This window comes from Crassostrea angulata, chromosome 6 (assembly GCF_025612915.1).
Source record: "Crassostrea angulata isolate pt1a10 chromosome 6, ASM2561291v2, whole genome shotgun sequence".
Classification (NCBI taxonomy): domain Eukaryota; kingdom Metazoa; phylum Mollusca; class Bivalvia; order Ostreida; family Ostreidae; genus Magallana; species Magallana angulata.
Window position 1 is genome coordinate 49,435,033 of NC_069116.1, and position 16,716 is coordinate 49,451,748.

Below are 16,716 nucleotides of genomic sequence, written 5' to 3' on the forward strand. Positions count from 1 at the left end.
CGACCTCTACTTGAGACTTTTCATGATGCATCCCTATTATTTTCAAAATGACCAAGCAAATCAATACTATTCTACAAGTTTATTTATGTTTCCCAATAAAGTTGTTTATTTATCCTTGTTTATAAAATTAATTAGTGAATTTATTTATATATACGATATTAATTGCATCGAAACCTATTTTAGCTTGCAAAACTCTAATTGTAGAAAACACTAACTACATGTACGTGCAACTCTACTATGGGTTATTTAATGATTCTTCCTTATTAATTAGAATAATTAATTGGCGAAGCACTCAGTGGTACATGTATAGTCGCACTTTTATGATATAAATTGTATGGAAAATTATTACCATTTAGTTTTTCAGTGATTCAAACAGTTGTTATAAAACTTTAATAATATACATTAGACATGATTGACACTGTGCTAGAAATACAATTTTTTTTAATATCTTATTGTTCCTTTCTGGGCTTCTCCAGATATAAACGCTCAGTTTCATAGAAGATTTATAAAACAGATTTTACTTTCATCACTAGATTTAACTTGAGTACTATCAGGACGCATTCAAGAATTTATCACAGGTGTTCTTTTTTACTACAGAAACTTAACACTGATTGACTTTTAATTTCCCACTGTTTTTCGAATTGAATTTGAAATAGTTTATATTTATGGATATTAAAAACTGACCATGATATATCAATGAAGATACCTGGGTGCACATTTTCATAAGTGAGATATTTTCTTTTATTTCTTCTACCAAGGGTACAAGCTACTATCACCATCCATTTTGCAAATTTACAACTATATATCTTGTTAATATAGATAGAAGGTATCTTTCATTTTAACCTAAACATTGGAGCTAGATATCAATTCGAAGATAATACCCTTGCATTACTTTTTTGAAGTCTTAATTTGGGTGCATCCGTGCTTAATCGTAATCAAAATACAAAGACATTAACTATTCAGATCATAAAGAAATAAATTTTGCTAATTGATATTGAAAGGCCGAAAAACCTGAACAAAAACATGAACTGCTTCCTTGTAGCAATTATGAAGGGGTGCAATATGGTGAACTGTTAAATTTAGTTTCAATTGATTTGTGTGCATCATGTGAAAAAATAAATGTGTTAGATTTTGGATTTCCATTTCATTTCATTTTATTTATTCTCATATTGTATAAAACAACATAGAGAAAATATACAATACATACAATATTAAACAAAAAGCAAGAGTGTATACTGTACACATCAACCTGGAGAGTTGACTCTCTTATTAATGATATTGATGAATTTACATAAGTTATTAATAACAGCTAATTTTTTACATGAAAATAATTCAAAAAATTTGAAAGCATTTGGTCGTCTAAAATACATTGATGGTAAATAAGCTTTTCTATATTCTTTCAATTCTGGACATATCATGATATAGTGATATTCGTCGCCAATGTTATTTTTACATAAATTACAAAATCGTTGATTTCTAGGTACATTGTTCCATCTGCCTGTCTCAATTGGCAGTTTATGGTTGCTTGTTCTAAATCTAACTAATGTAGTAATGTTATTCATATAAGCACCAGAGTTTATGTAATTTCTAGGTACAAAAGTGTTATTGGTAAACAAGTTATAGATCAATCCTTTACTAGATGCGTTACAATCAGAGACCCATTTTTGTTGAAATTGGTCAATCAAAGTTTGCTTAGCAACATTTAAAATCCATTTTTCATTTTCTACATTATGCGTCAACCAGACATAGCTTAGACCACATTCATGTAAAATATTCTGTATACATTCAACCCATTTGAAATTATAATTGTTGATTTGTGTTAGGCTATGTAAAAAAGTATACAATATATATGACAATTTTGATTCTTTACCTTTCAACAATCTTATCCAAAAATTCAACATTCTAATTTTTGCTTTCACACACAATGGATATCTAGCAAGTTCACCGTAGATCATAAAATTTGGTGTGGACGTCTTAAGACTAAGTATAAGTTTACAAAATTTAAGATGCAATTTTTCAATGATACATAAATTTTCAAAACCCCACAATTCAGAACCATACAGTAAAATTGGAACAACCATTTTATCGAACATATCAAGTTGACAATCAATCGATAGATTTAATTCTCTTGACTTTTTAATTATTGCGTACATAGCTCTGGTAGCTCTAGTCACTACATATTTCCTAGTACTGTAGAAAGAGCCTGTTCTTGAAAAGATAACTCCTAAATATTTAAATTCCTTAACGATTTCTATTTCGTTACCATTGTATAAAAATGATACATTTGAGGTTTGTCTACCTTTACCAAAAATAATAATTTTAGTTTTCTCAACATTCACTTGTAATTTCCATTTTTCACAGTACATTTGAAAACAATGAAGCTGATATTGTAGATCATCTTCGGTTTCGGACATCAGCACAGTGTCGTCTGCATACAACATAATCATAATTCTTAGATAACAATTTAAATTTTGTTCAATTTCTTCAGACAGGCTTTTTAGTCCTATGACATTTTCATGTGATAAAAAATCTTCAAGATCATTAAGATATAATGCAAAAAGAAACGGAGATAAGTTTTCTCCCTGACGGACACCATTTTGACAAGGGAAATATTCGGAAAAATCATTATTATAAAATATTCTTGATCTACATCCATTATACATATTGACAACAACCCTTAAACATTTCCCTTTAATTTGATATTCAATGAGTTTTTTCCATAATCCTATTCTCCACACTTTATCGAATGCAGCTTTAAAATCAATAAAAGCACAGAAGAGTTTCTTTTTCTTAAGTGAAAAAAGTTCAATCAGGGAGTAAAGAACAAACATATTGTCAATTGTAGAATAATTTTCTCTAAAACCACTCTGATTTTCCCTGATAAGATTAACATTATCAGCAAAAGTAGTTAACCTTCTACACAATACAGAAGTAAAAACCTTTCCTAGACAGCTCAAAAGAGTAATCGGACGGTAATTTTGTGGGTCAGCATAACTACCCTTTTTCTTATATATTGGTTTTATGTTTCCGACCAACCAGGCTTCCGGAATAATACCAGTATCAAACACTAAATTAAAAAGTTTAACATATAATGGTATCATGATATTAATGGATGACTTAATATATTCATTAACAACAGTATCTGGTCCCGGCGATTTGTTATTTTTAATAGTTTTAACAACCTCAAGAATTTCGGCCGCGGTAACTGGGTCATTGAGCAAAGAGTTACAAAATGTATCTTCGCATCTATCATTGAAGGAAGAATAGTCTAATTTAATATCTAAATCATGTTCGTTCGCGTTAACAGTTTTAACATAGTCATAAAAATCTACTATGTTAATATCGTTAGATTCGTTACAGCTTTTATCATTCACGAGTTTCCAGTATTCTCTTGGATTTGAACTTCTTAATATTTTAATGTTACGCTGTAGGTTATTAAACAAAAGCTCATCAAAAGAAGGAATCATTATTGCCATAAAAGGATTTTGTCTTGAAAACACATACATGTAGTAAGTAATTATGTTTAACGCCTTATCCTTTTCTCAACCAGAAATGTCATTAAATGTGGATCTTGAAGGCTTAACTCTCATTATTTAGTTATTGTACTTAACGAACATGCCTATTGTTATAAAAGGTATAATCAGAAATATATGTAAGTAAATATGTTGTGTTTGTAAATATATTGAAGTCCACTAAAGCAGGGGTCTACCTTAATCTTTTTACTAACACCTCAAACATCTTTTGATTTCCTTATTGAGTGTGTTATTAAATCACGACTTTTTTGTGTGCATTTTCTTTTTACTTTAAGTAATACAAGGAGTTGCTGTGAAAATTTCTTTAAAATCATCATTTCTCTGAATGAAATACACACCAATTTGATTTAGGCAAGGATTATCATTTGAGTTTGAAAATTACTTTAAAGATCTACCAATTGCTCATAATATTGTTCTGCTGTTTTTTAAAAAGACTGAAACGCTTAACTTTCAACAAAGTATGCAGAATACACGTATAAATCTAACACTCCTTATAAATATTTTTATATTCGAATGTAATTTAATCTTTCTTATAATATTTTATGAATATCATTTTATTTTCATTAGTGTGTTTACGTTATCTACAATAGATGTTGCTGTTGCTGTTGATTAAACCTTAAAAACAGAACGAACTGTTATGTACACTGATGATTTCTTATGTACTGACATTAGATTCAGATGGACAATGAATGAAACGAAATTTTGTAGCAAAACATATTGCTGCATATAGTATACAAAGAAACACAAAATATAATTAATATCTAATTTGTCTTGCTCGATTTGATTACCAACAAAAATATGTTGACATGACTCAAAGCTTATTACTTGTCAATTGGCGAAGTGAACATATAAGCAAAATACTAAGAACCATTAGAAGGAGATAATTGTAAAATGTTCTCCATATAAAGCATCAGATCAAGAGGTATTGCAGGAATGCACTGTGATCAGAAGGGTTTTCAATCACTGTATCCTTTCTACATACATTCGCTAGATTGCTTTCAATATGTTTGTTTTTTGTAATATATGTTGGAATAGTAGAAAACGTTACTCTAATAAAATCAATTACAAATTCTAGACAATGACATTTAGGAAACCACATACAATGATAGTTCAGTTGCTAGCATTACTTTATAAAGCAGTTTAATCAAAGTCAGTAAAAGTATGCAGTTTTATATGGTTTAATTTGTTGTTGATATATACATATTTACATAATCACGATCATGTATGCATTAAATGTGTTTCTTTAATCGACTTTCCTTATCAAAAGCGACTAACATGATCCTCTCTTCTTTACATCACATCTGGTTTCTACGTGTAGTGTCACTGCAGTATTTTCCCACAAGTACGAATGTTGAGCAATTTTCCCGAATTTCCGTACAGATAAGGTGGGTTCTCTCAGTGACATGAGCTTGGTCAAATTATGAGATGAGAAATTATGTTAATACCTTGTTTTCTCACATATATCGAAATATAATTCTAATTTCATGAAGCTAATGAGGAAGTCAGAATAAGGCAATGGCCTCGGCTTAAAAGACATTATTACAAGGTAACTAAATAAATTCCTGAATTTTTTTAAAATCTATTTTGTAGTTGTGGTTATTATGCAATTTAGGAAGTGTGCTTGCACAATATATTTATATGATTTTACTATTAATTCTATGTGATGCCATACAAAAAAAAATATTGAAAATAAATTAAAACTATCTTGTAAACGTGTAAAAAATTATACCCAACTAGCAACATCAACAAGTCTAAAGAACATTTTCTGATTGTTAAAAATAAGACTGTTGATTTCTTATAAATAGTTTTTCCTCTTTTCAACACTAAAAAATCAAAGGACTGATGTACTGACGGGAGCTTATTTTATGGATTTTTATTTATTTTGATATCAGCGATATGGTTTTTTTGCATGAAAAATAGTATTTTAGCTCTATTTGAACGATTACAAACATATGTATCATTCATAAATTTTCGGAGTTTTCCAGCAAAAATTCTAAGCTATAGACGGAAAACCTCATATACATCACGTTGTTTAATATTCAAAGATAAAACTTCGCCATCAAATTATACGATGTATTATGACTGTATCAAAAATCGAAATATTTCTGGGAAAGTGTATCAAAGCAATTGATAATTAAATCTAGTCTTTGCCAGAACCGGTTCTATTTTTAGATCGGATAGTCCGTCATTTACCACTGTTATCGAACTTTGCTGTAGGAATTAATTAGACTACAAAAACTATCTAAATTGTTTGTACCATTTAAATTCTTATTCATTTTAGGTATTTATAAGTAACTTTCCTTGAAAAACAATGCTTCTAAATTGATACATGACATCGAATTGATCGATTATTTCAAGTACATTTGTACTACGGTTTTACGTGACTTCCGGTTTACCAGAGTAACTGCAAAAATCAACTCCCAAAAATGATCGCGCCATGGATGACAACAATTTAAAAAAGAATGATACTTAACATAAACATTAATTATTTGTCCTTAAACTTAATATTTGCTACTCTGTTTATGTACATTTTTATTTAAAGTATGAAGCTACGATAGAAAGAAAGGAAGAGAGATTGAGAAAGAGAAAGATAGACTTTGAAGAGTAATGTTTTTTTCATTTGTGCAAGTGTTTAACACAGTATTACATGCTTTATATTACCTTACGACGTAAACAACCCTCAGTGAATCACGCAAGTTTATTCAATATTCCACGTGGAAATTACTGTTTCATCTAAGTTACAACAAACAAATTTAATTCTGGGTTTTTTTTTCACGAATTAAGACATTTTCAAGAATCAATCGATAAGGGGTTGGGCTTATAAAAACTTTAACCAAATAGCCGGCATAAGATATCAATTCTTCTAATACCTTTAAGTTGATCAAATTCAAACCAAGAAATTTAGATTTTGAGTTATAGGCTGTGCAACGTTATTGCTTCCATCACTTTTTGGTGATTTTTAATAAAAATACACATACCTGTGAAAGAAGTAGAGTTGAAATCGATGAAATAGAAAATATCAAAGATATCTTCATTGACATATTATCCCTTTTCACTCATAAAAGTTTACAGAAACGAAAACTAATTTTCTTAAGATATTTATAATGGGAAATGTTTACATCTTTTTTCTATTCGGAAGTACTCGGGAAACCTCGCGCAATTTTTCAACGTAATCATCCGGGCTTATAAATGGCTGAGGCAAAATCCCCGTAGACTTTCTTTTTTGGGATGTGTATTGAAACCTGAAGCAGTAGAGAAGGCGTTTCAAAACAGATAATCTGGACATTTTTCATATAAGTGGATGAACTTAGGTTGAGCACAAAGGTATTTATTATTATCGAAAGATAAAGCGAAAAGTAGTGGAAGCAAAAAACCCTGGACAGAGTATAGCATTGTGCAACATTGGATGTTCAAAATTCGTTATGAAATGCGCAAGAAAAACCCTTAAAATCGGCATGCTTCTAAATAATAGACTGAAACTAACTTGTACAAATTAATAAAAATAAGTCTATTTAAAAATGTTCGAGTATTCTCTAGTAATGTTAATAATAATGATAATGATATATGTAATAGAAGTCCTTTTTCATTAGAAGTTTTTTAAAAAGAAACTTAATTCTCGAATTTCGAACATTATCATACACTTTAGATACTTTATTCAGTATCATTAGATTTATTTATTTTGGTTTAAAAAAAGGTAATAATAGAAATAATGAATTTCATAGCATTATACCGATAATATTGTTTTTTTTTTAAATGGATGATTTTGGTAATGAAAGTTTATTTTTTGCTGGAATCAGAAAACATCGAGAGAGGGTGTCACATACACATACAAAAAATTGCTGAAAACAAAATAAAGTAATCCAAATTAAGGACGAGTAGTGTTTTTGATCGTGGCAATTGTGACAGGCGGAAATATTTACATGAAACAGAATTTAACAAATAAAAACTAATGATAACCGTATCAGAGACAACAACAAAAACAACCGATGACAACAGCAACAGAATCAACACAACCAACAACGACAACAACACAGAACTATCAACACAAGCAAGAACTGCATGCGACAAAACAAACAAACATTATTAACAACCAGATCAAGAACAGCAACAATACAACCAACGACAACAGGTTTGTACTACTCGGGCTTTATGTTAGTACAAACGCTAATTATATCCACCATAATGTCAATCAGTGGCGGATAAACAAAGATGTTTATGGGCGTCGCATTCACCTTTCCAATTACATGAGAGAGAGAGAGAGAGAGAGAGAGAGAGAGAGAGAGAGAGAGAGAGAAAATCAGAGAGAGATAGAATCAGTGGCGGATAAACAAAGATGTTTATGGCGTCGCATTCACCTTTCCAATTACATGAGAGAGAGAGAGAGAGAGAGAGAGAGAGGAGAGAGAGAGAGAGAGAGAGAGAGAGAGAGAGAGAGAGAGAATATACATGTATTTCATAGAACTCTGCCACATACAAGTGATACTGGTATATCAAGTTCTAAGTGCGTTTTTAGCCAAATTCGGTCTGTGATTTTCCACAGATTTAAAGTTTAAAATTAATTCTCTGATTTATTATTATATCATATTCCAAGATTAAAACACATTAAATTTTTGGCTCTTTTCCATGCATACACGGTACAGTATGTAATGGTCGAAATTACACCATGAATTCCCAAAACTATCATTTTCGAACCAGATTACTATTCACGATGACAAAAGTTAATTTCTCTGCAAGCGTAGATATTATGTAAAAATTCAACAAAATATGCTTTGCATTGATATGAACACTCCTGCTTATTTAGCAATTTTGATGTCAAAGAGGCCCATCCAATACACGAATCTCATCAGAAGACCTTTTACCATCAAGCATCTGCCTAAACAAAATGTGTACAATAGAAAACGGCCAAAAAATTCATTTTTAAAAAATAGAATGACAACAAATTCAAGTACTTATTCATACCAACTGGCAAGATTTTTTGTCAGCTTATCAGGAACGGTGTAATGGTGTCACGGACAAGAACATTTTCACAGTATTAACATTTATCTCGGCGTACTTTCTGGTGAATTTTCAACTGTTTATTTAGTTTCAGAGGAAATAAAAGTGTAAATGTTTCGATTATTTCCGAACAGCCCTCAAACAAAATGTTAATGATTTTAGTCACTCCATGCAGGTTAGTGTACATTGTAGTTAGAATAAAGTTTCCTCAAATCAACAAACGTTTCCATGCATTGTCAACGTCAAAAGAACTAAAATAAGTCACAAAGAACCAAAAAAAACGACAATGGCGATGACAACATTCTAACATTAGATTTTGTTCATTAATTTAAACTTTGAGATTTTATGAGATAAACAATGCAAAAATACATACAACAGAGGAACAAAACTTATTTTGAGATTTTATTAACGACAAATCAATTTCCTTTCTAAACATCACAATTGTTCGTGTCACTGCAGTAATTCCCCGAAAATACAAGTTACAAACGTCAAGCAAGCGATGTTGCGAATTTCCTTATAGATTTATATACATACATACAGTTAATGATTTATTTTCCCACAAATATGCTTTTTGCATTTTTCACTTGAATTTTGCTTCAAGGAAGTTATAGAACTGTATTAGTTTTAGTTTAATGTACATTATTACTGGTAACTTCGGTGTCATTTTGGATTACCTGGAGGTTCTATAAGAAAATTGTACAGGTATTATGTTAAACATGCATATTTTTGGCCACGTACCTCTACTTCATTTTTTAAATGAAAAACGACAATTACAAACTGTAAACCGTCTGAAACATCTATATAGCGTAATACAAATTCAAAACAGAGGAAACGCAGACCTCTAAAAAGATAGAGATGGATTCAGGTGCCTAAAAGGGGTAAGCATCCCCTTCCGATCGGTCGCACCCACCGTTTGCATATTGTCATGATCATGAAAAACGGGGAAACCGTAGTCAGTCCGATGTATTAATAATTGTCTAACAAATATTAATCGTAGGTAATCACAGATTAAAAAGCTCACCGAGACGAGCCATTCCCCTTATGAGGCACAACCTTTATGAGACCACCTTTATCATATTATATGAAAATCATACTTTGTGATCTTGGATGTTTATGGATACTGTTTGGATCATATCAAATGATACAATATCATAGGATATAGCAAAATATTATATAATACAAAATTATATTATACATATCATATCATACATTCTACTAGAGTTATTGCTGAGATCAAAGAGATGCCGCGGACATTATTCTCCAATATACCACGAACGTCATCAGTAAATTATCAGATCAGACATACATATTTGTCTCGCACTGACCATGAAAGTATAACTTCAAACCGTAAAAAGTTTGAAAACTACGTCAATTTCACGTGTTAGTTCCAGTCAAAACGATGAGTATTGCCTCAAATGATTATTTTTAAGAGATCAATGCGGCTGTTCCTAGCACATCCCTGGCACATTTTCACTGCGTGTTTTTACATTTAAAATATATAACGTGTAGTGGTAATAATCGTATTTAATTGCCGTTACAATATTAGGAACATGATTCAAAGATATTTTATAAATAAGTAAAGAGTATTAAAAATCCAAAGAAAAATTCTGTCGTCTGCATGTGATTCCTTTGATCGATACACATGTAAACATTACTAACAAAACCATTGGGGTTACACGGAACAGCCGTCAAAATGACCTAGATCGTCTCTCTATAGGAGAACCAATCTGTAGAACTATTGGGCTGTTAGTAGAATAAAATAAAGTTCTTGTTATCGTGAATGTTGCAGGATAACCTCCTCGGTCTCGAAATGTTGTTTGAAATATAAAAGCCTCGGCTAACGCCTCGGCTTTTATATTTCAAAACAACATTCATCGACTACGGAGGTTATTCTGCAACATAAACCAGGAATATACATTTCTATCTAAAAATATTTGACAAAATTTTCGTTTGTACCGTAATATACCAATGTGTATGTAAATAATATATCATGCATTTTCTATTTAAGCTTCTATACTGAACTTGAAAACATTGAAATTATTTGTTCTAAGTAATTTTCATTTTTACCTTTCCGGATATGTTTCTTTATTTTCTTTTGTATTTATATACGCAAATATCATGGATATTTCAAAAACTAAAAATCATTGCTTCAATGAAGTTTCATGCGATTAAGTATCATTTTCAAGCGCAACGAGAGGCGATTAAAGAGATATGCTGCTGTCAAAAGTTAAGAATGGAAATGTTCTCTCGAATCCAATCACTTATTTTTGCAAAATTAATCAGCATGAAAAAGCATGAAAAAAATAATAAATTTATAAAACTGTATTTTACTATAATCTAATTGATACAAAGTTAAGTTAAATACAGACATTGTTGCACAGTTTAGCGATTTGGACAATAAGCGTGTAAATATGACGTTTAAGATATTAATGCCTGCTGGCGTACGCAACAATTATTAAATGACTAAATTAAAACGTCCATGTGATAGTTAATATCCATTTTAATAATCTAAAAAACACACTCATGGGCAACTATTCAATCTTCAAACATTTTGTAAGTAAGAATGTCTGTGTTTATGCCTGTCATCCTTGTGTAAATAATGTTGGTGCAGTTGTTGAAGCCTTCATATCACTTGTCGTGAGATAGAATAAGGCATCAGGGATATATAGGCATTGTACATATGTATTGTTACGGAAATAGTATTTATGTTAATATTGATATAAAAATCAATTTACACTGTCATTCCTCATTTCAAAGCATATCGATTTGGTTCGAAGTCTCTGTTTCCCTTATAAGATGAGCCCTCTCCCTCTACTTTATCTGATACCTTATGTGATTGGTAAGTATAACAATAATATACTATTGACTAATTTGGTATACTACGACTATTTTGTTATAACAGCAACCAAAATCTTTTACACACACCTATTAGGGGAGATGTTTTCCGACCAGCAAGAAATCAACGCTTCAAAAAATGGTAGTAGTGGAGCTTTTACGTCACCTGGTTATCCTGGAAATTATCCAAACAATGCCAATTACACATGGAGCTTGAAAACTGGATATTCCAAAGCAACAATTGTTCTGAATATTACCGACTTCAGTGTGGTAGAGTACCTCGCACATCCTAGGTGTGGGGATTATTTACAGGTAAGAATACCATAATGAGGTTCTTTAGAGAGACTTTAACACTATGACGACCATGAAATCCTTATCTAATAAACAAAATTGTATAAATTTATCTGTTAGATAGAGAAAATGGATCCATCTTACAAGCTTATTATGAAGAGATGTGGTAATTATTCTTCAATTGATTGGAAAGATACTGGGAACATGTTCATGATAACATTTGTGTCGGATGACATTCACAATTCCAAAGGATTTAAACTGTCCTGGAGAGGTACATAATATTTTCTGCTTTAGAAAGAAGGAAAGGTTCTGAATTTGAGCACATATGTTGTACAATATATTATGTTAAGTATTGATACAACTTTTTTAAAGTATACATTCCTGACACAACAACAAAACCAACGACAGCAACAACAACAGACCAATTAACAACAAAAACAAGAACAACCAAGAAAACTACACCAAGAACAACAAACACACTAATTCCAATAAATAAAATATCAACAAGTACGGAGATCCAAACGTTGACCTCAGGTTTGTTGACATCGAAACCAGAACAACCAAGGGCACAGACAACCTATCCATTTACGAATGATACAGGGGCGTATGTAGCAAAAGAAAAAGGTAAATTAAAACGAATAGGAAAAATAGCTTTTGTTTAGTTAATCAAATTAGAAATTTTACTGTGCTCATTTCGATCTTTTAGATTTAACTATAGCTATTTTAAAAATTTGATTTTTAAAAAGTACTTGTACCTTAGAGTGTTTGATTTAATTTGTTGTATTGTTTTAATAGTATCTTATTATCTGCAATCATTGAGTACCAGTTAATATCAAGTTTCTTTCCAAAGGAAATAATTTCAAAACGATGCTTGCATCCTATCTTATAAACCTTTAATTAAATATTAACAACATAATTATTATTGCGTTTGGCGCTCATGGTAACTGTGCCTGTGTTGAGAAATGTGTAATGAATTAAGTAAAAATACTTGAAAAAGATTGTCTATTTTAAAATCGTATTCGTTTGATTATAATTACCAAGCGTTTCACGATACTAAAATTGAATGACTAGTCAGGTATGCTCTTGTATGTCTTACCGCTCCTAACTTATAGATTTACGAGGCAGTGAAGTAAGACAGGGAAATTTATCGAAAATGGCCATTGGGAGTTCATGACAGATTTGTCGCCAAAAAAGTTTTCATAGTAAAGATTTATATTTTATAGAAAATGTCAATTGTAAACTTAATTTTATTTGGAATAAAAAGTATCTTGGCTTTATTTTTAGTGTATTTGTTATGAGCATGTATACAAACAAAAACATGCATATCATGGGGGGGAAGAATCTGTGGTAGAAAATTCCAAAAATAAACAGAATGTAATCATAGCTATTTAGAGTCAGAAATATGATGTTTGTTTTAGCACTTGTTGTTTTTATTTATAGTAACAGCCAGTATTGCATTCTGGGTAATATGTCTTTAAATTACAGAAGATTGAAGGAAAGAATTGTTAAATTTAGTAAATAATCATAAAACTTCTAAACATCATTTGGAAGAAAGTAGACCTTATTCCTAATAAGGAGTTTTTTTGTTTGTTGTACACACTGATGACCCAAGGGTGTCAATGTTTACAGAATGCCAAGAAATGATAATTATGAATTTTTGTCATTTTTTGTGAAAGAAATTCTGAAAAAACGGCACTTCACTTACTGAAATTTTGTGTTGATAAGAACATTTCTTATGTTTTGTTTATTTATATATGGATGTTTCTCAAGGGTTAACAAGTAAAAAATCAACCAAAGCATACCAATTCAAAATAATATTAAATGATAAAACTTGGTGGTTTTTAAAATTTTAATTTACAAGAGATTTAATCCATTGAAGTCAATACATGAAAGTGAAAAAAATATTATATATATTTTTTTTAAAGATAGCTGTTATCACTGGATTTTTTTCAGAGAAATATTCTTCATTACATTTGCTTTTCATTACTTTTGTTATGTTTGCCTCCCCTCATGCGCTTTTCTGTAGAGAAGGTATTTAAGTCACATTGTTGCATAACTTGAGTTTAAGTTAGGCAAAAAATTAAGAAATGATGTGAGTGATTTTAATTGCCCAAAAATTGCCCCATCCTGTAAGTGCTATTCATCAGACACAGTATATAACATATGTAAATCCAAAAGAAAACCTCTATTTAGTCTAAACAGCACAGAAGTTCAATCATTATCAGGAAATGTTACCTGCCCGGTGTTGTTTTATAACAGATCCACCAAGTAAAATAAACCCGTAATGTAAAAGTTAAGGGTCCACCTTTGTGCTAAAAAGATTCACCTTGTAAAAAATAAATGCAAAAAAAAGTCCAGGGTAGGTGCAATATCATTATTTGTATCTTTTTAATGTCTTTCGTGACATAATAAAACGGTATTATTTTGTAATTTGTTTAAAGCAGGAGCGTAACATATTTTAACAAGCGACGGCGTAATTTTTTTAGAATAGATATTATGGACAACGGACCCAATTCACTTCTACAATAGTGATTTTCATGAAAATTTGATATGAATAAGAGTTACTAAAGATGTATAAAAATCAATCAAAATATTATATAAAAATCGAATTAGATTTCTAGTGGGGACTCTTAATTCCAAATACCTGCCAATAGTGAAAGATATAGATATATATAGAATATGCCCAAGGATATTCACTTACATTAGAGCTCCACCTCCCACCCGGCCGGGGATTAAGCTCACGACCTCGACCACCGCGCTAACCAATCGGCCATCTAGGCAAGACAAAAAAATCTTGCTCTATAATTGTATTCCTTGATTCTTGTGAGCATTTTTATAATCAATTTTACTGACCAGCAACAAATCACCCTGCAGTTGGGAAGGGTAGAATTCTTCAAGCAATTGACAGTTTGAATTTGTTGAGTAAACAAATAATAAACTAGATGCTGTCATTAGACAGTAATACCCGCACCAAGTGTTTGCCCCTAAATAACACTGTTTTGTACCAGTTTAATTAAAAAGGAAGGCCACATACAAAAATTTAGCTCCGGTAATACATTTAAAAATTATAATTTTCATAACTGAAGGATGAGATCCCTTCCCATATGATAATACACATGAGCAGCACTTTATGTGCAATTTGGGGTTGAACTGTTTGCAGTGAATTTTCAGTTAATCAATAATCTTAACATTTCATGTCATAGAAAGTATAATGGTCTATATAATTAATACAAACAAAATTAAAAATTAAATTATGCCCCCTCCCCTTGGCGGTTGCCGGTTTTAGTTTTGCTTCTGTGTGCCTACATGTACATAATCGTGTGCACAGATTTAGAGATGGGGTGGGAGTGAGGGGCAAGACCCCTCCCCCCCCCCACCATGAAAATTCATATAGGCTTATTACCAAAAATACACCTTGGACCCCAATGCTCTTACAGACATGTAAACGCTATAACCCATTGCGCTTCAATGTTAGGTAACATTATTGGGGGGGGGGGTAAATATTTAATTAATATTTAATATACTTTATTGTTTATCTCAATAGGAAGTATACATCACAATATGCAGGTGTCCTGCACCACCTAAAAGCTGTTATTTACATAAAAAAAATAGTGCAAGTGGATTTGAAGAATAGGTCATAAAAATACATGCATGTTACAAATAACTGATCTTTGTCCGAAGTTACGTACACAACACAGGTCTGCAGGTCTCATTAGCGGGTACTAGTTTTACCCAGCTCTTCGATTAGATGGGTTCACGTCTGTGTTTTCCATATGCAGAAAAGGATTAGTTAAGATCAACTAAAGGAATTCGATTATTGTGTTTTAATTGGATTATCATTATGATGTTGACCAATATAGGTAAGTATAATACATGTAGTAGCAGTAGCACAATATAATGAGATGCCAGCATACATAAGTTCTACTTTCACTTTCTAAATGTGATCTCCCTTTGACAGCATACTGTATCATCATCTTTTAATATTTAAATAAGCTTATCATCGTTACCTATCTTATCGCATTTGTAAAGTTTCTGTCATTTTAGTTGCAAAAGCTATTTTTTTCATTTGTCAGACTTGCACTATTGAGTTGACCCCATATTGACCTTGTATAAACAATTTCTTATTAAATTTGTGTATTACATGTAAGTAAGTGTAGACACTTATCATTTTTATATGAGTTATAATAGGAAGGAAGGAGTATTTCTTTCTTAATGTATTATAATGCATCAAATACAATGTAGGTCATGACCTTATGGGACTGTTCTGACCCCACGAAAAATTGCTAATTTCCAAAATGTTAATGTGCATCAGGAGAGAAAAAGCAATCAAGAAATGATTTAAAATTTGCTACTGTACACATGTAAGAATGTATTAAGAAGACTGAATCTTTAGAGCCAGGTTAGATTTGGGGGGGGGGGGATGGGGGGGGGGGGGTGAATGTGGAGTATAGACATTTATAATTTGAATCATTTATTGTTATTAATGTTAACTTGTCAGTGAATACTAGATATTGATCCCAAGGAAGAAATATGACCTCTGATCATATCTCAATAGATCTTTTGTCAAATATGCAAGGTGTAATGTAATTATTTTTAAGAATAACATTTTTTACCAGTTTATAAAAGTTTTTAGACATCCAAATTATGTTTTGATTTTTATTAATAGATCATTCGACAATTAAGGGGGGGGGTGGGAGAGAGAGAACAGTTTATATTTGAGTTTGTTTGGGGGTGGGGGTTCCAAGTCATATATTTGACAATTTTTTAATGTATTTTAAAATAAGACTAAGCTATACTACAGTCATGAATAGTATAGAACAAAACACAAACTAATACATGTACATGTATATATACATAGGAAGTATTACAAAACATAGATGATTGATCTATATCTGGGTTCTTAAATTGAATCATATATCATGTACACATTATATTATTGTTTCTTTGTTCAAGGCATTTCAGATGGTATGTAGGTCATGATCCCAAGTGTTCTTCCTGAAATTATCAAATATCATAAAAACCATAATTGACATCCCCACCTTAATCCAAAGATATTATTCCT

The 16,716-nt window shown here is 31.1% G+C and overlaps 1 pseudogene; it reads left to right on the forward strand.

Moving 5' to 3' along the window:
- The first annotated feature begins 11,465 nt into the window (after positions 1 to 11,465).
- The window catches only part of LOC128187576 (cubilin-like), a 39,901-nt pseudogene continuing 34,650 nt past the window's right edge, over positions 11,466 to 16,716 (forward strand).